Below are 27,692 nucleotides of genomic sequence, written 5' to 3'. Positions count from 1 at the left end.
CACACACCTACATATCCTCCTACATCTATATCCATTCCAACAGTATCTTTCTATCTATCTATCCCCATGAGTTCACACTGAAATCTCTACACAGGGTTTATTTGTTTATTTATTTTAAGATGGAGTTTCGCTCTTGTTGCCCAGGCTGGAGTGCAATGGTGCAATCTCGGCTCACTGCAACCTCCGCCTCCCAGGTTCAAGCGATTCTCCTGCCTCAGCCTCCTGAGTAGCTGGGATTACAGGTGCCCACCACCATGACCAGCTAATTTTTTGTATTTTTAGTAGAGATGGGGTTTCACCATGTTGGCCAGGCTGGTCTCGAACTCCCAACCTTAAGTGATCCGCCCGCCTTGTCCTCCTAAAGTGCTGGGATTACAGGCGTGAGCCACCGCATCCAGCCCACAAGGTTTATTTTATCATCTATTTTATGTTCACAACTTCATTCTTTGACAATGAGAAAACTGGCTCCCATTTTACACAATATATTAAATATTTTCTTATTTGCTCCCTTATAGGATGTACGAAAGTCATTTCAGACCTGTTAGTTTATGCCTCTGTGAAAATTAGATTTTAATTTTAATTCGAGTTCTAATTAGATGACTCTAATTTTCATTTAACTCTAATTTTAATTAGAGTTAATTTTGTGTTAGGGATGTTTGGGTTTGTAACCTGAGGGCATAGAGACTTAATCTTGTGTTGCTTGTGTTTTTTCCCCAACCATCCTTCAGTGTGGTTATGTTATTCATTTGATGAGCAGTTTCATTCATTTGGGGGCTTTTTGTATCAAACTTTAGTTTGTGAAAGATTGTCCTTATTGTTGTTGATTTCTTATTTATTTATTTATTTGAGACGGAGTCTCTATCTCTCGCCAGGCTGGAGTGCAGCGGCGTGATCTCGGCTCACTGCAACCTCTGACTCCCAGGTTCAAGCGATTCTCCTGCCTCAGCCTCCCGAGTAGCTGGGATTACAGGCACGCGCCACCATTCAAAAATGCCCTAGCATTCTGTGATGCAATATTGTGTGACTGAAAGAAACAGTATAGAAATTGGAAGACTGGATCTTAGTTTGTGGCGGGCTGTACCTTACTATATGACCTTGGGGAATTCACCCAAACTGCTTTTGCCTCCATTTCCTGTTTGATTTCTCCATTATATTAGGTCAGAGCACAAGGAAGATCTGAAGAACATATTTAAATTCCAAAATGAAATCCAAACATCTCTCTGAGAAAACCTTCTTTTTTTTTTTTTTTTTTTTTTTTGAGACGGAGTCTCTCTCTGCCACCCAGGCTGGAGAGCAGTGGCACAAGCTCAGCTCACTGCAACCTCTGCCTCCCGGGTTCAAGCGATTCTCCTGCCTCAGCCTCCCGAGTAGCTGGGACTACAGGTGTGTGCCACCACACCCGGCTAATTTTTGTATTTTTGGTAGAGACGGGGTTTCACCATGTTGGCCAGGCTTGCCTCTAACTCCTGACCTCAAGGGATCCTCCCGCCTCGGCCTCCCAAAGTGCTGGGATTACAGGTGCGAGCCACCATACCTGGCCGATTTTATTTATTTTTCTCTTTTAAGCATGTAAAACACTAACATGATTCCAAAGTCTAGACTGCACAAAAAGTTATATTTAGGAAAGTGCCTTTCTCTTATCCCTGTTTCCTTTGTGTTTTTCATCCCTTTCTTGACATTCCTTGTAGGTATGTAATTTCAGTTTCTGGTTTATCTTGCCTGTGTTTCTTTTTTGCTGAAATGAGCTGACACATATGTATTTTCTTATTTTTCATTCTTATTTTTTCTTCTTTCTTACACAGTAGATATTATACTGTAGATAATCCTTTGCACTTTGTCTTTCTTTAATAAATTCTGGAAATTGTATCAATTCATTGAGGTCTTCCTCATTCTTTACAACCTCATAGTAGCCCATTGTGCAAATGTACCATAGTTCATTTAAGCACTGTTAGATGTGTGGCATTTAAGTTGTTTAAATTATTCTGCAATTACAAACAATGATTCAATAATAAACCTGTGCAAATGGGTTTTCTTATAGTTGGAAGTATATCTTCAGGGTGAATTCCTGGAAGTGGGATTGCTGATTCAAAGGTAAATGCAGGGAAAAGCACAGTAGCTCATGCCTATAATCCCAGCATTTTGGGAGGCCGAGGCAGGAGGATCACTTGAGGTCAGGAGTTCGAAACCAGTCTGGCCAACATGGTGAAAGCCCGTCTCTACTAAAAACACAAAACTTAGCCAGGCACATGCCTGTAGTCCCAGCTACTTGGGAGGCTGAGGCAGGAGAATCCCTTGAGCCCAGGAGGCAGAGGTTGCAGCGAGCCAAGATCTTGCCACTGCACTCCATCCTGGACAACAGAGTGAGACTCCATCTTAAAACAAAACAAAACAAACAAACAAACAAAAATGGCAGGCCAGATGCAGTGGCTCATGCTTGTAATCCCAGCACTTGGGAGACCCAGGTGGGTGGATTATCTGAGGTCAGGAGTTTGAGACCAGCCTGGCTGACGTGGTGAAACCCTGTCTCTACTAAAAATACAAAAAATTAGCCAGGCATGGTGATCGGCGCCTGTAATCCCAGCTACTTGGGAGGCTGAGGCAGGCGAATCACTTGAACCTGGGAGGCAGAGGTTGCAGTGAGCCGAGATCATGCCACTGCACTCCAGCCTGGGCAACAAGAACAAAACTCCGTCTCAAAACAAAAAACGAAACAAAACAAAACAAAAATGGTAAATGCGTATGTAGTTTTTTTTTCTTGGTGTAGAACATTTATTTATTTTTCCCATGAATCAAAGTTTAGTTCAGTGGGAAATAATTTTAGTCAAAGAATTGTACATTTTCTTCCCACATATCCTGCTTTGTATTAGGAAACTATATTGTGATCCATTTCACTATAAGTAAAATATGGCAAAATATTTACAGGAAAGTATTAAAAATAACTGAAACACAAAAGGCAAGATGAGATAAACTGGTTTTTCAGAAATCTCTACTCCAGTGCCCATAGCACACAAGAAGAGAGTCAAAACAAATAAGTAACTAAGATTCCCTGATCACAAATTTCCAAAGAACTGGAGAAGGGAAAGAAACAGGGTGAAAATGGTGGTGTGAAAGGGAATGGATGTTAGCAGCACTGCTTCAATAACTGATCTATTCTGAATGAAAAACCCTCTTTTCTGTGCAGTAAATTCTGAACAAGGCTATATTTTAGGATACTCCTTGAACTGAAATTAGAAAACACCCTGACAATGGAAGCGGTTCTTTCATCTAAGTTTAATAAGAGCCTCTTTCTCCATGGGCCACTGTTGTGAACAAAAGCCTGTTCGGGCATCAAAAGCTGTCACAGCAGCCCTTCCATCTCTTTCATGAAAGCCTCATAGATATCATCCTTACTTTGTACTGAGACAGGAACAGAAGGACCAGATTTGGGTGCTGCTTTGGCAAGAGGCACAGCAGAATCATCCTCTGACTTTCTTTTTTTTTTTTTTTTGAGACAAAGTCTCGCTCTGTCACCCAGGCTGGAGTGCAGTGGTGCGATCTCAGCTCACTGCAACCTCCGCCTTCTGGGTTCAAGCCATTCTCCTGCCTCAGCCTACTGAGTAGCTGGGACTACAGGTGTACATGCCTGGCTAATTTTTGTATTTTTAGTAGAGATGGGGGGTTTCGCCATGTTGGCTAGGCTGGTCTCAAAGTCCTGACCTCAGGTGATCTCGCCACCTTGGCCTCCTAAAGTGCTGGGATTACAGGTGTGAGCCACAGTGCCCAGCCCCTCTGACTTTCTTTGGAGAGCAGCAGTAGCCCCTTTATTCTCCTGATGTACTGTGAGTGCAGTGGGCAAAAATCGAGTAATCTCTGCCTTGGGATTAGTGATCTGTGGCTTGGCACTGATGGTTGCTGTGGCTTTCTTCTCAATGGTGGCTGCACTCATATCATCTGCCTTGGGCCACTGAATCAAGTTGGGCGGTGCATTGAAAACCCCAGGGTTTGGCCAGGGAGCTGGTAGGAAAAGCCCAGCGGGGGAAGATCCAAGTGGAGGTACCAATGGTGGGCGCATCATGCCAGGATGAAGTGGAGGAACACCCAGAGGTGCAGGGGGAGGTACTTTTGGTGGAGGTCCCCTAGGAGGGGGACCAGGAGGCAGACCTGGAGGTGGACCTGGGGGAGGGCCAGGTCAGGCTGGTGTTGGTCCTGGAGGTAAAAAGTCGGGGTAAAGGCCCTCGGAATCCTGGCATTCCAGGTGATCTCAGGAATGGAGGAGCTCCTGGAGGTGGGCCAAGAGGAAGGCCCGCAGCTGGCCCAAGAGGCCTTATATAATGGTGGAGCAGGTGGCGGCCCAAGAGATGGTGGTCCTGGGATGGGACGTGCTTGTATCTGAGAAAGAGGAACACGTGTGTGGCATTTAAGTTGTATAAATTATTCTGCAATTGCAAACAATGCTTCAATAATAAACCTTGTGCAAATGGATTTTCTTACTGTTGGAAGTGTATCTTCAGGGTGAATTCCTAGAAGAGGGATTGCTGATTCAAAGGTAAATGCAGGAACAGGCGCAGTGGCTCATGCCTATAATCCCAGCATTTTGGGAGGCCGAGGCAGGAAGATCACTTGAGGTCAAGAGTTCGAAACCAGCCTGGCCAACATGGTGAAACCCTGTCTCTACTAAAAATACAAAAATTAGCTGGGTGGCAGACGCCTGTCTGTGAAGAAGCGGTGGATGTGTCATCAGAATGAGACTCTTCTTTATGCTGTTTTTGTGATTGTTTTTCTGCTTCAGAGTCATCAGAATCATCTTCATCATCGTCCTCTGAAAATTACTCTACTTCTGGTCCCTCCTCAGGGACTTCTTGACCTGCCATGGAAGCATCATGGCTTGAAGAGGACTTAACTCCTTCATGTTCTTCTTTTTCTTCCTTGATTTTCCAGGCATCTCTGCAAACCGTACACTCAGACCTGAGTTGTTTTCTTCATTGCTGTCTCTCTCACCATCATCACGGTACACAATTCATCCCCCCACTTTCTCCATCTGATCTGTTGGTGTCACCATCATCAGTATTGTTACCATGCTTATGTTGGTCCTTGTCCTCAGAAGGGCCGTCATCTTCACTGGCGCTAGAAACATCATCACCATGACCTTGCCGGGCAAGTTCAGGATTATATAACATGTCTTCTTCATCTCGCCCATGAAGGGGAAGATCTAGGGCAAAACTCACTTTACGGCCATACATGTGCAAGACTTGAGGAGGAGGTGGGCCGGGGAAGGGCCAGGAGATTTTCTGTCAGAGGGCAAACGTGGAACATTATGCCCAAGAAGAGGAAGGATAGAAACTGCCCGAGTTGGAGGTCCATAGGCTGAGGTTTTCCTAAGGATGGAGAGTAGCTGGGACCAGGAAGTGGAATGTCCTGGATCAAAATGTTGGAAGGAGCACGCGGCACATCTGGCAAAAGAATGCTCTCCACTTCCGCTTGCTGAGCATTCTCGACAGCATCAAAATATTGCCTAAGTTGAGCCCTCTTCTGTTCATACTCTATTTCTAGTTTTTCAAGTCCTTGTAAATATCTGGATTTCCTTTTTCATAGTCATAGAATATGTTCAAAGGTTTCACGCAGTTTTTTACGCTTGTTTTTCAGTACTTTCTCATTTAATTGTGGCTGTTGCAGTGGGTTAAACTCCATTTCATCCAATTTCTCCATGTCCCGGGTAATCTGTTTGGGATCCTTCATTTTTAAAAACATAGCTCTGGCCGGGTGCAGTGGCTCACACCTGTAATCCTAGTACTTTGGGAGGCCGAGGCGGGCAGATCACTTGAGGTCAGGAGTTCGAGACCAGCCTGGCCAACATGGTGAAACCTCATCTCTACTAAAAATACAAAAATCAGCAAGGTGTGGTGGCACGCGCCTGTAATCCCAGCTACTTGGGAGGCTGAGGCAGGAGAATCGCTAGAGATGGAGGTTGCAGTGAGCCGAGATCGCGCCACTGCGCTCCAGCCTGGGCGACAAGAGCGAAACTCCACCTCAAAAATACCAAAACCAAACCAAAACAACAACAACAACAAACACTGCAGCTCGAACCGTCATGCGCTGTTTTTTGTTCTTTAATTCTCTCTTCTGGGATTCCTTTCGGACTTGGTCTGTGGGGTTCATAAATTTTCCACTGTTGGTGGATGATGTAGATCTCCGTCCCATGTTGAAAATTTGTGTGGTTTACTTGTTCATTTAAAAAGAAAAGGGAGAAAAAAGAAAAGGGAGAAAGAAAAACACTTCTGCTGTGCTCCCAAGACTGTGAGAAGTGGGGAGGCGGCGACTCCCGGCCTCTTTTCAATTTGTAAGGGCCTCTGGGTCAACCCCTCAGCCACCGCCATCATGAAACCTTGCGCGCCTCCCGCATATGCAGTTTTGTGAAATGCTGCCACATTACCCTTTACAGGGTTGTACTTATTCACATGTCCCCTAGCCATGCATGAGAGGCTTGTCTATCCACTGCGTTACCATCAGAGCTTATTGTTATATTTTTTAAATGTTGAAGATATAGGCTGGGTGCAGTGGCTCACACCTACAGTCCTAGCACTGTGCAGGTAAGGCGAGTGGGTCACTTGAGCCCAGGAATTCCAGACCAGCCTGGGCAACATAGTTAAACCTCATCTCTACAAAAATACAAAAAGTTAGCAGGGCGTTGTGGCACGAACCATGACCGCACTGCTGCACTCTGGCCTGGGTGACAAAGTGAGCCTCTGTCTTAAAAAACAAAATAAAAGAAAATATTATAGGTGAGAAATGGTATTTTAGTGTAGTTTTAATTGACATTTCTCTTATGAATTAGGTTGAAAAATTTTTTATATATGTGTGTGTGTGTGTATGTGTGTATGTGTGTGTGTGTATGTGTGTATGTGTGTGTATGTGTGTGTGTGTATGTGTGTATGTATGTGTGTGTGTGTGTGTGTGTCTGTGTATAAATTCCTCATTCTTATCTTTTGCCATTTTTTTCTATCGGGTTAAAAGAAATCTAAGCTGAGTGCAGTGGCACATGCCTATAGTCTCAGCTACTTGGGAGATGGGAGGATTGCTTGGGCCAGGAGTTTGAGGCCGCAATGCTCAAAGATGGTGAGATGGCACCTATGAATCGCCATTGCACTCCAGCCTGGGCAACATAGCGAGACCCTCATCTCTAAAAATGAAAAACAAAATATAAGTAAATAAACATTTTTAAAAATAAACCTTTTTTCATTTATTTATTTATTTTGAGACAGGGTCTCACTCTGTCACCAAGGCTGGAGTGCAGTGGCACTATCACAACTCACTGCGGCCTCCACCTCCCGGGCTCAGATGATCCTCCCACCTCAGCCTCCCATGTAGCTTGAACCGCAGATGTGCGCCACCATGCCTGGCTAATTATTTTTATTCTTTTGTAGAGACAAGTTCTTATCTTGTTTCCCAGGCTGATCTCAAACTCCTGGGCTCAAGAGATCCACCTGCCTCAGCCTCCCAGAGTGCTGAGTACTACAGGTGTGAGCCACAGCACCCAGCCTCTCCACTGGCTTTTGGGGTAATATATGTTGTAAATATTTTCTCCCAGTGTGTTGGCTGTCTTTTTACTTTGCTTATGGTGATATTTGCCATGCCAAAAACCCTCATTTTTTGTTTTAATTTAATCAGTTTTATCAATGTTTTTAGTGCATTTAGTGAATATGGATTTTGAGTCATAATTAGAATGTCTTTCCCTACATGCAAGGTAAAGAGAAATTCACCTCGTTTTCTCCTAATACTTGTAGGGATGTATTTTCCATTTAGATTCCTGATCATTTGGAGTTTATTTTTCAATAGGTGTGATGAGGTGTAGCTCAGTTTCATCTTTTCCCCCAAATGGCAAACCAATTGTCCCAGCATCATTTATTTAAAAGTGCATTTTTGCCCTAGTGATTTCAGTTGCTACCCTTATCATAGACTAAAGTTCCATATGTATTTAAAATTATTTCTGTTTTTTCTGTGACAGACTTGACAAACTATAATAGACTTGCTTACCTATTCAAGTGCTAGTACTACATTGTTTTAATTATAGAGGTTTTATAGTATGTTTCAATGTCTGATTGGGCTAGTCACCTTCATAGCTTTTCCTTTTTAGTGATTTCCTGGCTATTCTTAAATTACATGTTTATTTTTCCATATGAAGTTTAACATCAACTTATCTAGTTCCATTTTTTCAAAAAGCTTGCTGGCATTTTTTATTGGGATTACATTAAATTTATAAGTTAACTTAGGGAGACCTGACATTTTTATTATGTTGAGTCATTCAAAGAACAATAAATGTCTTTCAATTTGTTCAAGTACACTTTTATGTTTTTAAAATTTTCCTCGTGGATTTTGTACATTTCCTATTAGTACTTATTCCTAAATACTTTACCTTCTTTTTTGCCATATAAATGGCATTTTCCATGCCATTATATACTCTAACTGGTTATCATTGTGTATATGAAGGCTATCAAGTTCTATAAGATAATTTTACAGCTTGCTACCTTATCGAATTGTTAGTTTTATTGATTTTCTAGGGTTTTGTATGTACACTCGTATCATCTGCTAGATATAGTTTTACTTTTTCAAATCTCATGCATCTTATTGATTCTTCTTGTCTAATTGCATTGGGCTTATATCTCTAGTATAATGTTGATTAGTAGTGGAGATGGTAGGCAAATTCATCTTGTTCTCGATCTTAGTGGAAAGTTTCTGGGGCTTACCCATTAAAGAGTTGGTGGCTTTTTCACTAAAAGTGTATGTGTTGGGGTGGGAGTGTGTGTGTATGAAAGTGCACATATGTGTATTTACATGTTAATAAAGGATAGGTCAAGGGTGGTGGCTCATGCCTGTAATACCAGCACTTTGGGAGGTCATGGCGGGAAGATCACTTGACGCCAGAAGTTTAAGAGTAGCCTGGGCAACATAGCGAGACCCTGTCTCTATAAAAACATTAAAAAAATTAGCTGAGTATGGTGGCCTGTGCCTGTAGTCCCATCTACTCGAGAGGTCTAAGTGGGAGGATTGCTTAAAACCCAGGATTTGGAGATTTCAATGAGCTGTGCTGACACCACTGCACTCCAGCCTGGGCAACAGAGTGAGACCCTGTCTCTAAAAATACTCTGAATAATATAACTTATTTTCTTGAGGGTTTTTTTTTTTCTTGAGACAGTATCATTCTGTCACCCAGGCTGGAGTGCAGTGATACCATCTTGGCTCACTGCAACCTCTGCCTCACAGGTTCAAGCTATTCTCCTGCCTCAGCCTCCAGAGTAGCTGGGACCACAGGTGCACTCCACCACACCTGACTGATTTTTATATTTTTAGTAGAGATGGGGTTTCGCCATGTTGGCGAGGCTGGTTTTGAACTGATCTCAAGTGATCCACCGCCTTGGCCTCCCAAAGTGCTGGGATTACAGGCTCGAGCCACCACTCCTGGCCATTTCTTGAGTTTTAAAATTTTCTTTTTTATTTTCTTGAGACAAGTTCTCACTCTGTCACCCATGCTAGAGTGAGTGGCACAGTCATGGCTCACTGCAGCCTCCACCTCCTGAGTAGCTGGGACTATAGGTGCACACCTTCTGTAGTCCTGGCTAATTTTTTTTTTTTTTTTTTTTTAGTAGAGAGGGGGTGTGGCTCAGACCTGTAACACCAGCGTTTTGGGAGGCTGAGGCAGGCAGATCACTTGAGTACAGGAGGTCCAGATCAGCCTGGGCAGCACGGTGAAATCCTCTCTCTACTAAAAAAACAAAAATTACACACTCTTGAGTTTCTTTAAACAGGAGTAGGTAAGGAATTTGAAAAGGCTTTTTAAAAGCATCTATGGAAATAAACATGATTTTTCTCCTTAGATCTGTAAATACAGTGTGTTAGTTCACTTATTAATATTTAGCCAGTGTGTATTCCAGGAATAAATCCCACTTGGTTATGTTGTATCATTTTCATGGCGTGGTGTTGTATTCTGTTAAATAGAGTTTTATTTAGAACTTTTTCACGAATATTCATAAGTGATATTTGTAATTTTCTTTTTTTTGCTGTTTTTATCAAGTTTAGTTGTTAATGCTATACTTATTTTCTAAAAACAGTTCAGGAATGTTCCTTCATTCCCAATGATCTGGAAAAACTTGTGAAGTACTGTGACTGCCTGGTCTTTGAAGGTTTGGTAGAAAACCTTGTGAGACCATGAGGTTTTTTTTTTTGTTTGTTTTTGTTTTTTAATGTGGAAGTTCCTTGATAATTATCTCTGTTTCTTCGAAGTAAATTAGTCTGTTTAAACTGTTTGTCTCTAAATGGGGTCAATTTCAATACATTCTATTTCCCTTAAAGTTATCCACTTCATATAGATTGTCAGTATTTTCACAGAGGTCTGAAAAGTAGCCCCTTAGGTAAGAAGCCCCTTACCTTCTGTTTCAATGGTTATTTCCCCATTTGATATGTCTTATTTTGTGCATTTGTACTTTTTCTCTTTTTCTTGAGTAAATATAGGTTGTAATTTGTCTATTTTATTTCCCCCCAAAATTACAGATTTTAATTGCATCTATTGTAATTGGATCTATTGTTTTAAAATTCTTTATCTCATTAATTTCTGCTTTCATTTTTTATTATTTTCTATCTCTAGCTTTTATAACTATTTTCCTTACTACTTTAGATTTAATTTGCTCTTCTTTTTTAGTTTCCTAAGGTGGAAACTTAGATTATTGATTATAGGTCTTCATTCTGTTCTGATATGTACACTCAATGCTATAAATTTCCTCTTAAGCACTGCTTTTGCTGCATCCCACAAATTTTGATAACCTTTATTTTCATTTTTGTTTAATTTGAAATATTTAAAAATTTATCTTGAGAATTCTTTGATCCATGAGTTATTTCGAAGTATGTTGTGGTAATCTTCAAATATTTAGGAGTTTTCTAGCTATTTTTCTGTTATTGATTCCTAGTTTCATTCTGTTGTCATCAGATAGCATACTGCTTATAGTCTGAATGTGTCCCCCAAATTTTATGTGTTGGAGACTTCATCCCTAGTGTAGCACTATTGAAAGGTGGGGCCTTTAAGAGGTCATTGGATCATGAGGGCTCTGCCCTTACACATGGAGTAATCCATTCATGGGTTAATGGATTAATGGGTTATCATTGGAGAGGAACTGGTGGCTTTATCAGATGGGAGAGACCTGATTTAGTACGTTAGCATGCTTAGCCCCCTTGCTATATGATACCCTGCACTGTCTTGGGACTCTGCAGAGTCCCCACTAGCGAGAAGACTCTCACCGGATGCATTCCCTTGATCTTGGCCTTCTCAGCTTCCATAACTGTAAGAAATAACTGTCCAGTCAGAAGTTTGCTGCAAGGGTGGAGCCCTCATGGAGAACCTCTGCTAGGGCAGTGTGGAAGGGAAACGTGGGGTCAGAGCCCCCACAGAGTCCCCATTGGGGCACTGCCTAGTGGAACTGTGAGAAGAGGGCCACCATAGTCCAGACCCCAGAGTGGTAGATCCACTGACAGCTTGCACTCTGTGTTTCGAAAAGCTGCAGACACTCAACACCAGCCCTTGAAGGCAGCTGGGAGGGAGGCTGTACCCTGCAAAATCATGGGGACAGAGTTGCCCAAGAAGATGGGAGCCCTCCACTTGCATCAGCATGACCTGGATGTGAAACTTGGAGTCAAAGAAGATCATTTTGCAACTTTAAGGTTTAATGACAGCCCTGTTGGATTTCAGAGTTGCATGGGGCCTGTGGCTCCTATGTATTGGCCAATTTCTCCCATTCGGAAAAGTTGTATTTACCCACTGCCTGTATCCCCATTGTATCTAGGAAGCAACTAACTTGCTTTCCATTTAGGCTCAGAAGCGGAAGGGACTTGTCTTGTCTCAGATGAGACTTTGGACTTGGACTTTTGGGTTAATGCTGGAATGAGCTAAGACTTTAGGGGACAGTTGGACAAGCATGATTGTGTTTTGAAATGTGAGGATATGAGATTTGGCAAGAGCCAGGGACAGACTGATATGGTTTGGCTGTGTCCCCACCCAAATCTCATCTTGAACTCTAGTTCCCATAACCCCATGTGTCATGGGAGGGACCCAGTGGGAGGTAACTGAATCATGGGGAAGTTACCTCCATGCTGTTCCTGTGATAGTGAGTGAGTTCTCATGAGAGCTGATGATTTTATAAGGGACTTCCCCCACTTCGCTATGCACTTCTCCTTCCTGCTGCCAGGTGAAGAAGGATGTGTTTGCTTTCCCTTCTGCCATGATTGTAAGTTTCCTGAGGCCTCCCCAGCCCTGCAGAACTATGAGTCAATTAAGCCTCTTTCCTTCATAAATAAACCAGTTCTGGGTATGTCCTATAGCAGCAGGAGAACAGACTAATATAATTTGTTACTATTTTCTATTTGTTGGCCTTGTTCTTTGTTTCTTTTTGTTGCTGTTGTTCCACTCTTTTTCTGACTTTTCTCTCTCTCTCTCTCTCTGGGTTGTTTGTGTGTGTGTGCATGTGTGGCTTTTAAATTTTTGGTAGAGATGGGGTCTCACTTTGTTGAGTGAGCCCAGGCTGGTCTCAAGCTCTTGACCTCAAGTGATCCTCCTGCCTTGTTCTCCCAAAGTGCTGGGATTACAGGTGTGTGCTACCACCTCCAGCTCCTTCTCTGGTTTTAATTGAGCACTTATATAATTCAATTTTCTCTCCTCTCTTAGCATATAAATTATCCTTTCCTTTTTGAGACAGAGTCTCACTCTATCATCTAGGCTGGAGTGGCACAATCTTGGTTCACTACAACCTCTCCTTCCTGGGCTTAAGCAATTCTCCTGCCTCAGCCTCCCGAGTAGCTGCGATTACAGGCGCTGCACCACGCCTGGCTAATTTTTGCATTTTTAGTAGAGACAGGTTACACCATGTTGGTCAGGCTGGTCTCGAACTCCTGACCTCAAGTGATCTGCCTACCTTGGCCTCCCAAAGTGCTAGGATTGCAAGCTTAAGCCACCACACCTGGCCAAATTATGTTTTTTTGTTTGCCTTTTTAGTGGCTGCCCTTGAGATTGCAATAAACATTTACAACGAATCCAAGTCTTCTTTCAAATAATACTCTACCCCTTCACAGGTAGTGCAAGTACCTAACCACTGAGTATGCATAATTCTTCTCTTTCATATCTTATAACATTGCTGTCATTTTCACTTATCCATAAGCTACAATCATTGGATACTTTGTAGCTTTTTGTTTTGAACAAACTGTTATGTTATATCAATTGAGAATAAGAAAAATAAGAGATTTTACTTTATCTTCATGAGTTCCTTCTGTAATACTCATTATTTATGTAGATCTGAGTTTCTGATTGTATTAGTCCATTTTCATACTGCTATAAAGAAGTGCCCAACACTGGGTAACTTATAAAGGAAAGAGGTTTAATTGACTCACAATTCAGCATGGCTGGGGAGGCATCAGGAAACTGATAATCATGGCAGAAGTCAAAGGGGGAAGCAAGGCACCTTCTTCACAAGGCATCAGGAAGTAGAAGTGCCAAGCAAAGGGGGAAGGACTCTTTATAAAACCATCAGATCTCATGAGAACTCACTCGCTATCATGAGAACAACATAGGGGAAACAGCCCCCATGATTCAATTATCTCCACCCGGTCTTTCCCTTGACATGTAGGGATTATGGGGATTACAATTCACGATGAGATTTGAGTAGGGGGACACAAAGCCTAATCATATGATTTCGCCCCTGGCCCCTCCCAAATCTCATGTCCCTTTCATATTTCAAAGCCAATCATGCCTTCCAAGCAGTCCTCCAAAGTCTTTGTTCATTCTAGGGTTAACCCAAAAGTCCAAGTTCAAAGTCTCATCTGAGACAAGGGAAATCCCTTCCGCTTATGAGCCTGTAAAGTCAAAAGCAAATTAGGTACTTCCTAGACACAATGGAGGTACAGGCATTGGGTAAATACACCCATTTCAAATAGGAGACATTGGCCAAAACAAAGGGATGACAGGCCCCATTCAGGCCTGAAATCCAGCAGGACAGTCAAACCTTAAAGCTCTGAAATGACCTCCTTTGACTCCATGTCTCACATCCAGGTCATGCTGATGCAACAGGCCTCCTCTCAGCTGCTTTCATGGGCTGGCATGGAGTGTCTGTGGCTTTTCTGGGTACATGGTGCAAGCAGTCGGTGGACCTACCATCCTGGGGTCTGGAGGACAGTGGCCCTGTTCTCACAGCTCCACTAGGCAGTGCCCCAGTGAGGACTCTGTTGGGGCTCTGACCCTATATTTCCCTTTTGCACTGCCCTAGCAGAGGTTCTCTATGAAGGCCTTGCCCCTGCAGCAAACTTCTGCCTGGTCATCCAGGCATTTCCATACATCCTCTAAAATCTAGGTGGAGGCTCCCAAACCTCAATTTTGTTTTTGTTTTTGAGACAGAGTCTCACTCTGTTGCCCAGGCTGGAGTGCAGTGGTGCAATCTCGGCTCACTGCAACCTCCACTTCCCAGGTTCAAGTGATTCTCCCATCTCAGCCTCCCAAGTGGGTGGGACTACAGGCACACACCACCACACCCAGCTAATTTTTTTATTTTTAGTAGAGACGGGGTTTCACTATGTTTGCCAGGCTGGTCTCGAACTTTTGACCTTATGTGATCCATCCCCCTTGGCCTCCCAAAGTGCTGGGATTACAGGCATGAGCCACTGTGCCTGGCCCCAAACCTCAGTTCTTGACTTCTGTGCACCTGCAGGCCCAACAACACATGTAAGCCACCAAGGCCTGGGGCTTGCATCCTGTGAAGCCATGGCCCGAGCTGTGCCTTGGCCCTTTTTAGCCACAGCTGGGACACAGGGCACCAACTCCCAGGACTGCATAAAGCAACAAGACCCTGGGCCCAGCCCATGAAGCCATTTTTTCCTTGTAGGCCTCTAGGCCTGTGATGGGAGGGGCTGCTGTGAAGACCTCTGACATGTCCTGGAGACATTTTCCCCATTGTCTTGGTGATTAACATTTGGCTCCTCGTCACTTATGCATACTTCTGAAGCCGGTTTGAATTTCTCTTCAGAAAATGGGTTTTTCTTTTCTATTGCATCTTCAGGCTGCAAATTATCCAAACGTTTATGCTCTGCTTCTCTTTTAAACATGAAGTTCCAATTCCAAACCATCTCTTTGGGAATGCATATAGTCAAACACTTTTAACAGCACCCAGGTTACCTCTTGAATGCTTTGCTGCTTAGAAATTTCTTCCATTGGATACCTTAAATCATCTCTCTCAAGTTCAAAATTCCACAGATCTCCAGGCCAGGGGCAAAATGCCACCAGTCTCTTTGTTAAAGCATAGCAAGAGTCACCTTTATTCTAGTTCCCAACAAGTTCCTCATCTCCATCTGAGACCACCTCAGGCTGGACTTCATTGTCCATATCACTATCAGCATTTTGGTCAAAGCTATTTAATAAATCTCTAGGAAGTTTTAAAGTTTCCCACTTCCTTCTGTCATCTTCTGAGCCCTCTTAACTGTTCCAACCTCTGCCTGTTACCCAGTTCCAAAGTTGCTTCCACATTTTCAGTATCTTTATAGCAGCACCCCACTTCTGGTAACAATTTACTGTATTAGTCCATTTTTATACTGCTATAAAGAACTGCCTAAGACTGGGTAATTTATAAAGGAAAGAGGTTTAATTGACTCACAGTTCAGCATGACTGGGGAGGCTTCAGGAAACTTACAATCATGGTAGAAGGCAAAGGGGAAGCAAGGTGCCTTCTTCACAAGGAAGTAGGAAGGAGAAGTGCCAAGCAAAGGGGGAAGAGCCCCTTATAAAATTATCAGCTTATGAGAATTCACTATCATGAGAATAGCATGGGGGAAACTGCCCCCATGATTCATTTATTTCCACCTGGTCTCTCCCTTGACATGTGGAGATAATGGGGCTTACAATTCGAGATGAGATTTGGGTGGGGACACAAAGTCTAACCATATCACTGATGTATACTATTTTCTTTCTTTCTGAAGAATTTCAACATTTCTTGCAAGGTGTGTCAATTGTGACAAGTTTTCTCAATTTTATTTGTCTGTGAAAGTCTTTATTTCTCCTTTACTTTTCAAGGATAATATTTCTGGGTATAGAATTCTGGTGGTGGTGGTTGTTGTTGTTTCCGTCAACACTTAAAATATTTTGCTCCAAGCTCTTCTTACTTGCATGGCCTATGAAGAGAACTCTGATTAATTATTATACTTGCTCCTCATAGGTACAGTGATTTTTCCCTTTGACTTAATTCAAAATTGTCTCTTTGTCTTTGATTTTCTGTGGTTTGAATGTGCTATACCTAGGTGTAAATTTTTTTGGTATTTATCTTCTTTGATTTCCTGAGCTTCTGAATCTGGGGTTTGGTGTCTGTCATTCATTTTGGAAAATTCTCAGTCATTATTACTTCAAATATTTTTTCTGTTCCTTTTTTTTTCTTGTTTTGATATTCATTATCCATATGTCACACCATTTAAAATTGTCCCACGGTTATTGGATGTTTTGTTCTGCTTTTTAAAATTATTTTTTCTCTTACCATTTAGTTTTAGAAGTTTCTATTGACATATCTTCAAGTTCAGTGATTCTTTCTTTGGCTGTGTCCAGTCTATTTTTTATTTTTTATTTTTTATTTTTTTTTGAGATGGAATCCTGCTCTGTCACCCAGGCTAGAGTGCAATAGTGTGATCTCGGCTCACTGCAACCTCCGTCTCCCAGGTTCAAGTGATTCTCCTGCCTCAGCCTCCTGAGTAGCTGGGATTACAGGCATGTGCCACCATGTCCAGCTTATGTTTGTATTTTTAGTAGAGGCAGGGTTTCACTATGTTGGCCAGGCTGGTCTCAAACTCCTGACCTCAGGTGATCTGGCCGCCACAGCCTCCCAAGGTGCTGGGATTACAGGCATGAGCCATTGTGCCCAGTCATGTGTCCAGTCTATTTAAAAGCCCATCAAATGCATTATTTCCATGACAGTGTTCTTTATTTCTAGCATTTCTTTCCTTTTGATTCTTCCTTATTGTTTCCATCACTATGCTTGCAGTATCCATCTCTTATTGCATATGGTTCATTTTTTCTATTAGAGCTCTTGGCATATTAATTATAGTGCTTTTAAATTCACAGTCTGATAATCCCAACATCTTTGCCACATCTGAATCTTGTTTTGATGCTTACCTTGTTTCTTTAAAACATTTTTTGTCTCATAGGATGCCTTGTAATTTTTTGCTGGAAGCCAGACATTAGGTACTGAGAAAAAGAACCTAGGCAAATAGGCCTTTGGTATGATGCTTTATGTGTATTTGACAAAGAGTTAAGCTGTTTTGATTATTTGATGTACCTGTATGTTTCAGAGATATTAAAAGTTCCTCTAATGTTAGTTTTGTCTCCTCTGTTGCACAGAAGCCCTGTTGATGTGCTGGTAAGATGTGGGGGCAGAACAAACCTTCTCTAGTTCTTTGATTAAATCTCAGTCTTTTAATGAGCCTGTGCTCCTGTGCTGTGACCTTCACAAGTACTTCTCAGTTTCTCCCCCTTTGTTGGGACAGGATAGCTAGAAGGGACTAGACTAGGATATTTCCCTTTCCCCAGGACAATTAGCATTAGTAAAACCTCAGTTAAGCTCTGGTAAACTCATTTCTCTTGAGGGCAGGCCTTATTAACGATAGAATCCCCTGGCTTATTTCACCCTCCCCACTGACAGAAATACCAAGGGATTTTTCTCTTCACCTTGATGACCTGGTAAGCCTTCTGGAAGTAAAACTCAGAAAAGTGTTGGGGCCCCCCTAAGACTGGGCTTCCTGGAGTTTTTAACTCTCAAGCAGTCCAAACAGAGCCTCTAGCAATTCAGCAATTGCAGTTTAAGTTTTCCTACCCTGGTACTGGTTCCCATAAAGGTTTCTGCTCTTGAGCTTCCACTCAAGTAGTGAATCAAGTCATGATTCTCTGTATCTGCTGTCTGTCTCTCCAATTTATAAGACAGTAATTTACTGTCTTATATTGAGGTCATAAATATGATCTCAATTATCTTCAGGATCTAAGAAGAGCGGTTGATTTTCAGCTTGTCAAACTTCTTTCTTGTTGTTAGCGTGGGAATGACGACTCCCAAACTTTTTACACGCCAGACTGAAAACTGGAAGTCTGGTTGTCTTTCTTTCTTTCTTTCTTTCTTCTCCTTCCTTCCTTCCTTTCTTCCTTCCTTCCTTCCTTCCTCTCTTTCTCCTTCCTTTCTTCCTTCCTTCCTCTCTCCCTCCCTCCCTCCCTCCTTTCTTTCTTTCTTTGTTTCTTCCTTCCTTCTTTCTTTCTTTCTTCCTTTCTTTCTTTTTCTTTCTTTCTTTCTTTCTTTCTTTTTCTTTCTTTCTTTTTTCTTTTCTCTCTCTCTCTCGGAGTCTTGCACTGTCGCCCTGGCTGGAGTGTCATGGCACAATCTCAGCTCACTGCAACCTCTGCCTCCCGGGTTCAAGTGATTCTCCTGCCTCAGCCTCCTGAGTAGTTGGGATTACAGGCACGCACCACCGTGCCCTGCTATTTTTTTTTTTTTTTTTTTTTTTTTTAGTGGAGACAAGGTTTCACTATGTTGGCTAGTTTGGTCTTGAACTCCTGACCTCGTGATCCGCCAGCCTCGGCCTCCCAAAGTGCTGGGATTGCAGGCGTGAAGCACTGCACCTGGCCCAGAAGCACAAAAGTTTTAAATTGGCAGTGAGCTCCAACTTACCTACTTTTTCTTTTCTTTCTTTCCTTTTTTTTTTTTGAGACAGGGTCTTGCTCTGTCGTCCAGGCTGGAGTGCAGTGGTGCGATCTCAGCTCACTGCAACATCTGCCTCCTGGGTTCAAGCAATTCTTGTGCCTCAGCCTCTCAAGTAGCTGGGATTGCAGGCACCCACCACCATGCCCGGCTAATTTTTGTATTTTTAGTAGAGATGGTGTTTCGCCATGTTGGCCAGACTGGTCTCGAACTCCTGACCTCAAGTGATCCACTCGCCTTGGCCTCCCAAATTGCTGGGATGACAGGCGTGAGCCACTGCGCCTACCTAGCCTTTCTTTTCTTGTACTTTCATTAAGTGTCTTACCTAAGAAATCATTGTGTAATCCAAGGTCACAAACATTTACTCTTACATTTTCTTCTAAGGATTTTATAGTTTTGTCTCTTACATTTAGGCCTTTGGTCTATTTTGAGTTAATTTTTATATATGGTATGAGGTAGAAGCCCAGCTTCATTCTTTTGCATGTGGATATCCAGTCGTCCCAGTACCATTTTTTGAAAAGACTATTCTTTCTCCATTTAACTGTGTTGGCATCTTTGTCAAAAATGAAATTGGGCCAGGTGTGGTGGCTTACACCTGTAATCTCAGCACTTTGGGAGGCCAAGACGGGAGGATCGCTTGAGGCTAGGAGTTCGAGACCAGCCTGGTCAACATAGCAAGACCTCATCTCTAAAAAGTAAGTAAGTAAGTAAATAAGTAAATAAATAAATAAAAGAAATTGACCATAAAAGAAATTGATCATAGATCTATGGGGTTATTTCTGGACTCTCAATTCTATTCCTCTGATGTAGATGTCTATCTGTATGCCAGTACCACGTCATCTGGAGTATTGTAGCTATGACGCAAGTTTTAGTAAGTTTTGAAATGAGGATGTATGAGTCCTTCAACTTTGTTCTTCCTTTTTTTTTGTTTTGAGAGGGAGTCTCACACTGGTGCCCAGGCTGGAGTGCAGTGGCGCGATCTCGGCTGAAGGGCTCACTGCAAGCGCCGCCTCCTGGGTTCACGCCATTTTCCTGCCTCAGCCTCCCAAGTAGCTGGGACTACAGGCGCCCGCCAACACACCCGGCTAATTTTTTGTATTTTCTTTTTTAGTAGAGACGGGGGTCTCACTGTGTTAGCCAGGATGGTCTCGATCTCCTGACCTCGTGATCCGCCTGCCTTGGCCTCCCAAAGTGTTGGGATTACAGGCGTGAGCCACCGCTCCCGGCCTTGTTCTTCCTTTTCAAGAATGTTTTTGGCTATTCTGGGTCTCTCGCATTGCCATACATATTTTATAATCAAATTGCCAATTACTGCAAAAAGGGCAGCTGGAATTTTGATAGGGATTACATTGTAAGAGTATATCAATTTGAGGAGCATTAGTAAGATTAGTAAGATTAGGTCTCCCAATTCATGTATTAAATGAGATGTCTTTCCATTAATGTAGGTCTTAAATATTTCTTTCAGCAATGTTTCATGGCTTTCAAAGTCTAAGTCTTGTACTTCTTTTGTTAAATTTATTCTTAAGTGTTTTATTTTTTTTGATGCTATTGTAAGTGAAGTTATTTTCTTCATTTCATTTCCAGATTGTTCGTTGCTAGTGTGTGGAGATACAACCAGCATTGTTTATTGACCATGTGTCCTGCAGCTTTGCTGAACTTGTTTATTAGCTCTAATAGCATTTTATGTGTGTTTGTGGGTGGTTCTTACAATTTTATACATACAAGATTATGTTGTTTGCAAAACTGAAGTTTTACTTCTTCCTTTTCAACACTAATTTCTTTTATTTCTTTTGCTCATGTAATTGCCCTGACTAGGATCCCAGTACAATGTTGCATAGAAATGGCAACAGCAGAGGTGCCTGTCTTGCACCTGGCCTTGGGGGAAGCCTTCAGTCCTTCATCATGAACTATGACTTTATGGGTCTATGAGTGCCCTCTACCAGCATTCAATTGTTACCATCTCCATGGTCCACGCAAGGAGATGGCGGCTCAGAGAGGTTGACTAAGATGTCCAGCCAAATAGCTGGTAATTGAGAAACTCAGGGTTTGAATCTATTCTGTGATTTTCAAAGGCTCTTGGTGCTTTCCCCCTCTGCCTGGAAGTGGCCAGCAAGAAGAGAGCCCAGGAAGAAATGGGGAACAGTAAGGGCTCAGTGCTGAAAGAGCAGAGCTTCTCCATACTACAGGTGACGTTGGAAGTCATCCATCCCAATAACACGCCCACCTCCCACCAGGACTCCTGCTCCAAGACAGTGGTTGGCCTACCTGTAGCCCAACTCTCTGCTCTTTTGTCAGCAGCATTTGCTGGATGCTGGCAGCATTTGGAGCCATTTGAGGCACATTCTTGTCTGTGTTTCTGCCTCTTCCACGGAGTGTGGGGTTGTCCCAGGTAGGAGTACTTGCTAGGAAAGTTATGTGTTGGATGTAAACAAATGATCTTTTACTCCTTCCAGTTTCTTATCTGAACTTTTTTTTTCTTAAAAGATCTCCACAGTCAATCTTTATTAATGATGAGACGTTCTACTGCCTCACAAGTTTCTCATCTTAAAGAAGGTTTTTGGCCAGGTGCAGTGGCTCATGCCTGTAATCCCACCACTTTGGGAGGCCGAGGCAGGCGGATCACGAGGTCAAGAGTTTGAGACCAGCCTGGCCAACATGGTGAAACCCCGTCTCTACTAAAAATACAAAAATTAGCCGGGTGTGGTGGCACACGCCTGTAGTCCCAGCTACTCGGGAGGCTGAGGCAGGAGAATTGCTTGAACCCGGGAGGCGGAGGTTGCAGTGAGCTGAGCTTGTGCCACTGCACTCCAGCCTGGGTGGCAGAGAAAGACTCCTTCTCAAAAAAAAAAAAAAAGAAGGTTTTCTCAGAGAGATGTTTGGATTTAATTTTGGAATTTAGATATATTCTTCAGATCTTCCTCGTGCTCTGAATAATGGAGAAATCAAATAGGAAATGGAGGCAAAAGCAGTTTGGGTGAATTCCCCAAGGTCATATAGTAAGGAACAATCCTGCCACAAACTAAGATCCAGTCTTCCAATTCCTACACTACTGTTTCTTTCAGTCACACAATGTTTCATCACAGAATGCTAGGGCATCTTTGAAGAGAGCATTTACTCCCCATACGTTGTCCCCAGTGCTCTGTTATGAAAGCTTAGCTGTGAGCACACAGTGTTTGTTAAATGTCTGGGCTTGGAGCCCGAGACGTGGGTTTGAACTTTAACTGTACTGCTTATTGACTGAGGGCCATGGTCAGGCTAGACAGCCTGTGTGTCATTTTCTCCATCTATAAAATATAAAATAAAAATAGGAACATTTGCCTCATAGGACTTTTATGAGAATTAATTGACAAACTGTAGTGTTTTGTATAATGCCTGGTATATCGTAAATGCACAATAAATGATAGTTATTATTATAACACTTTTCCTTTCACAGTTCAAAGGAGGCCAGTTGAGTTGTTAGTGGATCTGGCTCACCCTGTTGGTGGCTTACCTTCATCTGTGCACATTTCAGCACCTAACTCCCTGACTTCAGGGCCTAGCCTAAGGCTGAGAAGACTTTCATGGATGGTGGAAACCTACGTAGCTTTCCCCACTGGTCTAACAAAGATGTCGGGCTGCCATAGAGTTAGGGTGATTTTATGGAGAGATATCGATTCTCACGTCTAGGTGGGGGACTGTGGATCTTTACAAAGATTAGAGGTAAAAGAAAAACAATGCAATGGTAGACATCAAAAGCCTGCGCTGCAGAAGGTGACTGAATAGAGAGTAAACCAGAATATTTTCTCCTCCTCCAATTTCCTGCAGGCACAGCCGTCCTGGGAGCTCCCCACACTGCAAACCCAGGGGCTCCCAGTTAGCTGCTGGGCTCCTCCGGAAGCCTGTCCCTGGGCACGTGGGAAGGGAAAGGGTACTATCTTAGTCTGTCTGTGCTGCTATAACAGGACACCACAGACTGAGTCATTTTTTAAGGAACAGAAATTTGTATTCTCACAGTTCTGGAGGTTGGGAAGTCCAAGATTAAGGCACCAGCATTAGATGAGGGCCTTCTTTCTGTGTCCTCACAGGGCGGAAAGCAGAAAGGGTGAATCCACTTCCACAAATTCTTTTTCAAACTTTATTTTTATTTTTAGAGATGGGGTCTTGCTCTGTTGCCCAGGCTGAAGTGCAATGGCACAATCATGGTTCACTGTAGCCTCAAACTCCTGGGCTGAAGCGATCCTCCTGCCTCAGCCTCCTGAGTAGCTGGGACTACAGGCATGTGCCACCATGCTGGGCTAATGTTTTTTTTATGAGGTCTCACTGTGTTGCCCAGGATGGTCTAGAATTCCTGGGCAACACAGTGAATACCCTAGAATACCCTTCTGCTCTGGCCTGCCAAAGTGTTGGAATTACTGGCGTGAGCCACTGCACCTGGCCTACAAACCCATTTTTATAGCAGCATTCGTTCATTCATGAGGCTGAAGCCTCATTATCTAAACTCCTCCCATTAAGCCCCACCTCCCAATACTGCTGCACTGGGGATTAAGTTTCCAATGCATGAATTTGGAGGGAAATACTCAGACCATAGCAGTCAGGGCAGAACCCTGGCTCCCATACCCAGCACAATGGTCATCCCTGGGTACCCCACATTCTTGCCTAGAACATCAGTCAGCCTGGTTCACTCTCTGCCCTGGAAAGTGGGGAGGGCTCAGGTCAGGAGTTAGCCTGAAAACCAAAAGGTGGTGCAGCCTGGAGCGCGTGGGAGGACAGGCCCCTGTCCATTCTAAAGCCGAGTGCACTACAGCCTCATGCTGCAGGGTGCTCAAAGCCCAGATATGCCACAGACAGATCTAAGTTTGAAGCCAAATAAAACCAGCTTTCAGTGCCCAGCTATGTGACTTGGGCAAATAACTGCACCTCTCTGAGTATCAGTGTTCTCATCTAAAGAAGAGCGGACTATGTACTGTTAATGGGAGGCCTGATGGCATATGGTAGTGGGTGATCAGCAAATGCTACCTTCTCTTAGTCACTTAGCCTCTCTGGCCTCAATTTCCACATCTATGCAATGGGGATCCCAGTCCTGTACCTACAAAGCCCTCAAGGTTTAATGCAGAAAAACACAGACACCAATCTCAAAGATGTCACAAAGCAGGATGGCGTGGCAGAAGACAGATGCAAAGTGATTTGGAAAGAGACGGCATGTTCTGTGCTATGAGGTGGCCAGAAGGAGCTTCTCTGAAGGAGTGGAACTTGACCTGTCCCGGTAATGGGAGTAATTAAATAGGCAGAGAAGACACCAGACATTAATTGAGTAATGAGGAACGGTGCAGCAGGGCTTGGAAGCAGGAATGCACATACCCTGTTCTAGAATCAGTCTTCCAGGGGTCTCTCGCTTTACCAGGAAGCCATGAAGCCTCTTGTGGGCTCAATGCTGACACATCAGTTGACTAAGATGAGATCAAAGCATGATGAAATCAGCCCTAAACGGGGCAGGAAAGCATTGAGGGAAGAAAAATGTACTGTGAGTCCAGCTTTCTCACTCCTAGGTATTTTATTCATGCAAAAACCTGTACGTGAATGCTTAGAGTGACTTTATTCATCATTGCCAAGACTGGAAATAATCCAAATGTCCTGAGTTGATCAGAATGATCCACAAACGAGAGTGCATTCCTATAATGAAATACTACTCAGCAATGAAAAGGGACAAAAACCTGATAAATGAAATAACATGGTAAATCCCAAATGCATTATGCTAAGAGACAGAAGCCTGATTCAGGAGGTTATCTCCTGGATGATTCCATGCATAAGATACTTTGGGAAAGGCAAAACTATAGGGGCCTAGCTGGGGTTGACTACAAAAGAGCATGATGTTTTTTTTTTGAGATGGACTCTCGCTCTGTCGCCCAGGTTGGAGTGCAGTGGTGCGATCTTGGCTCACCACAACCTCTGCCTCCCAGGGTCAAGCGGTTCTCTTGCCTCAGCCTCCCAAGTAGCTGGGACCACAGGCACCTGCCACCACGCCTGGCTAATTTTTTTGTATTTTTAGTACAGACATGGTTTCACCGCGTTAGCCAGGATTGTCTCGATCTCCTGACCTCGTGATCTGCCTGCCTTGGCCTCCTAAAGTGCTGGAATTACAGGCGTGAGCCACTGCGCCCGGCCTGAAAAAAATTTTTGAGGTAATGGAACTGTTCTATATCTTGACTGTAGTGGTGGATACACAACTGTATATGTTTTTCACAACTCAACTCATAAAACTGTACACCAAAAAGAGTGAACTTCAAATTATACCACTGGACAAAGGACATGGGAACTGGTGTCTGGGTAGGCAAGCTCACATTCTAGTCAACTTACCTTGGTATCCTCCACATACGAGGAATTCAGCAATCACAGATCACAACAAATCGATTCCAGTCTCATCAAATTCTGGGGTGTTGAAATACATCAATAAGATATTTTCAAACCTAAGTTTGATTTATATCAGAATATGTTAGGGGAGAGGAAAGAGTGTGGGACTGGGAGTTGGGAAAACTAGAGTCATCTTGGCTGCCTGCCTACTGTATGACTTGGAGCAAGTCGCTTGAATAATCTCTGGTAATTAGTTTCTGACTTGCCTTGTCAAAGGGTTGTTGAGAGGGTCGCATGAAAAGAATGTATGTTAAAAGTATTGCACACAAATCAGGTATTGGTATTGTCATTGATCATGTGTTTTCAAATAGGGAATATAAGTATCAGAATTTAAATGACATATCCAAGAAAAGAATCCCAAGATGAAACCCCATCCTACAGCGTCTCAAGTTAAAGAGTTGACACTCTCAAGACAAAACTAAAATCAAACCTTGAATGAATGATTTGAGGTAATTTAGAAGCCATAATTATAAGAAGACTACAAATTACTTAATCTATAAAAGCCTCCGTGCTCTATTTGTTACAAGGGAATTCATTTTTTTTACAAAAGTATGTTGCTCCATGAAGTGCCTGTGTCCTCTGTGCACACCTTGTGTGAAGCATCAAGGTTCACCTGGAGTAGGCGGGGCTGACCAGTGGGAGCTCCTCAGGACAGGGGCCAGGGCACAGCTCCTGCTGCTCTGGGCTGCACCTGCAAGATGACAGAAGGAGGCACTAGACCTTGGCAATGTCTGCACCACAGCTGCTGTGGTCTGAATGTGTCCCCCAAATTTAATTGGTTAAAATCCTAACTCCCAAGATGATGGTATGAGGAGGTGGGTCCTTTAGGAGGTGATTAGGTCATGAGGGTGGTGCCCTTATGAGTGGGATTAGTGCCCTTATTAAAAAGGCCCCAGAAAGCTCGCTTGCCCTCCCACCACATGAGGACACAGCGAGAAGACAGCTGTCTGCAGCCTGGAAGGGAGCACTCACCAGAACCTAACCATGCTGGTCCCGATCTCAGATGCCCAGCCTCCAGACCTGGGAGAAATAGATGTCTGCTGTGTACAAGTCACCCAGTCTATATCACAATGGCTCAAACAGACTAAGAACAGTTTTTTTCAGTGGACAGTGAGATCATGAGTTAGTTTAACTCCTGGGAAGTAATTTGGCTAAAGTTAAAGTCATGCTTTACCATTGCAGAACAAGTTTCCATTCGGCAAAGTGTTTTGTGGTTTATTTCAATTGGTACTGGGGACTGGATTTCTTTATTCTGGTGACTCAAACAGAAATTTACTCTTAAACGTGTTTGAGTGTCGCTAGGTTCCCGCTCTGCATTGGCTTGGGGGAATCCAGCCATGAGTCAGACACCGCCCCAGCCCTCAAGATGTTTACGGCTCTCCGCTCTGGCTGGAAACATGTTAATGTAAACAAGGAAGCCTGGGAAAGAGTTAAAAGGTGACAGATCTGTCACAGACAAGAGCCTGGGCTGGGCTTGCCAGGCACCCTGCCAATGTCTACAGGGAGAAAACAGGCTGGAAAAGGGCAATTTAGTGAGGCTGTCCCAGAACTGAATCCGAATCTGCAAGATTGAGGACCACGCCCTGAGCCATCTAGATAAATGCCACTTTGGAGAGAGAGAGAGAGAGAGAGAGAGAATGAATGTGCCGATTCACAAAACTGAAAGTTACAGAGGGGGTGGTAGATCTCCTCTAGGTACAGCTGGATGGCAGGCGTCTCCTATGAGGGTGTCAGGGGTTTCTTGATTAGGTGGTCTCCCGACAGATGGCTGCCTGCAGTCGCAAGCTTCTGGGGGCCTTCAGATTGCAATCCCCAAACAAGAGCACGTCTGCACTGATTGCTCTAGCAGAAGTCCCATGGAGGACTCTGCTCCCAACAATGCCCCCAACCCCTGGATCAGGGGCCACGGGCAGCCAGCCCCATCCAAACCCCTGGGACTGACTAGCATTGCTAGGGAATGTGGGAGGAAGGCTTTCCAAATAAAGATGAGCGAGCGAACCTCCTGTCTTCCCCTGCGGCCTTTGCTGAGGCACGCCTTCCTTTCAGAATTCACCAGTGTCTCATTCTCGGTTATCTGTCCCATCACCAGTATCTCAGAAACAGTGAGTGCCGTGCAGCACCGCCCCTACTCAGCGCCTACTAGAAATTCTCATCACTTCCCCGCAAAGCAGGTGTAGTGAAAGGCATAAAAACCCTGGAAACAGATTTGGGTTCAAGTATTAACTTTGCTCCTGACTTAACTCTTTTGGGAACATCTCTTTAACTTGTTTCTTCATCTGTGAAGGAGGATAATGTGCCCATGTCATAGAGTAGCTGCGAGGACCAGATGGATTCACAGGTGCCCAGGATAGTGCCTGATGCTCAACAGATGATGAAAACGTAAGCCAATATTTCGTAAAGCTGGTCAATGACAACAATAGTTTTTCATCACGGAAAGTTAGAGATTTTTGGCAGTGAAAAAACTGCTGCTAAGTCTTTGCTGGCTGACAAATCCCACCGGAAAATGCCCACATTCTTTGTAGGAAGAAATGTTTATTTTCTGCCTCAAGTGACCAGGATTATCACGGCTTCAGTAGCAACACCCGA

At 43.4% G+C, this 27,692-nt stretch overlaps 1 pseudogene; it reads right to left on the bottom strand.

The window, feature by feature from the left end:
* Positions 1–3,286: 3,286 nt before the first annotated feature.
* On the bottom strand, positions 3,287–6,177 carry LOC101150899 (WW domain-binding protein 11-like; annotated as a pseudogene).
* Positions 6,178–27,692: the final 21,515 nt, after the last annotated feature.

This window comes from Gorilla gorilla, chromosome 11 (assembly GCF_029281585.2).
Source record: "Gorilla gorilla gorilla isolate KB3781 chromosome 11, NHGRI_mGorGor1-v2.1_pri, whole genome shotgun sequence".
In the NCBI taxonomy this organism is placed as follows: domain Eukaryota; kingdom Metazoa; phylum Chordata; class Mammalia; order Primates; family Hominidae; genus Gorilla; species Gorilla gorilla.
Note: the sequence above shows the minus strand (reverse complement) of the source record. Positions and strands in the feature narration are given on the sequence as shown.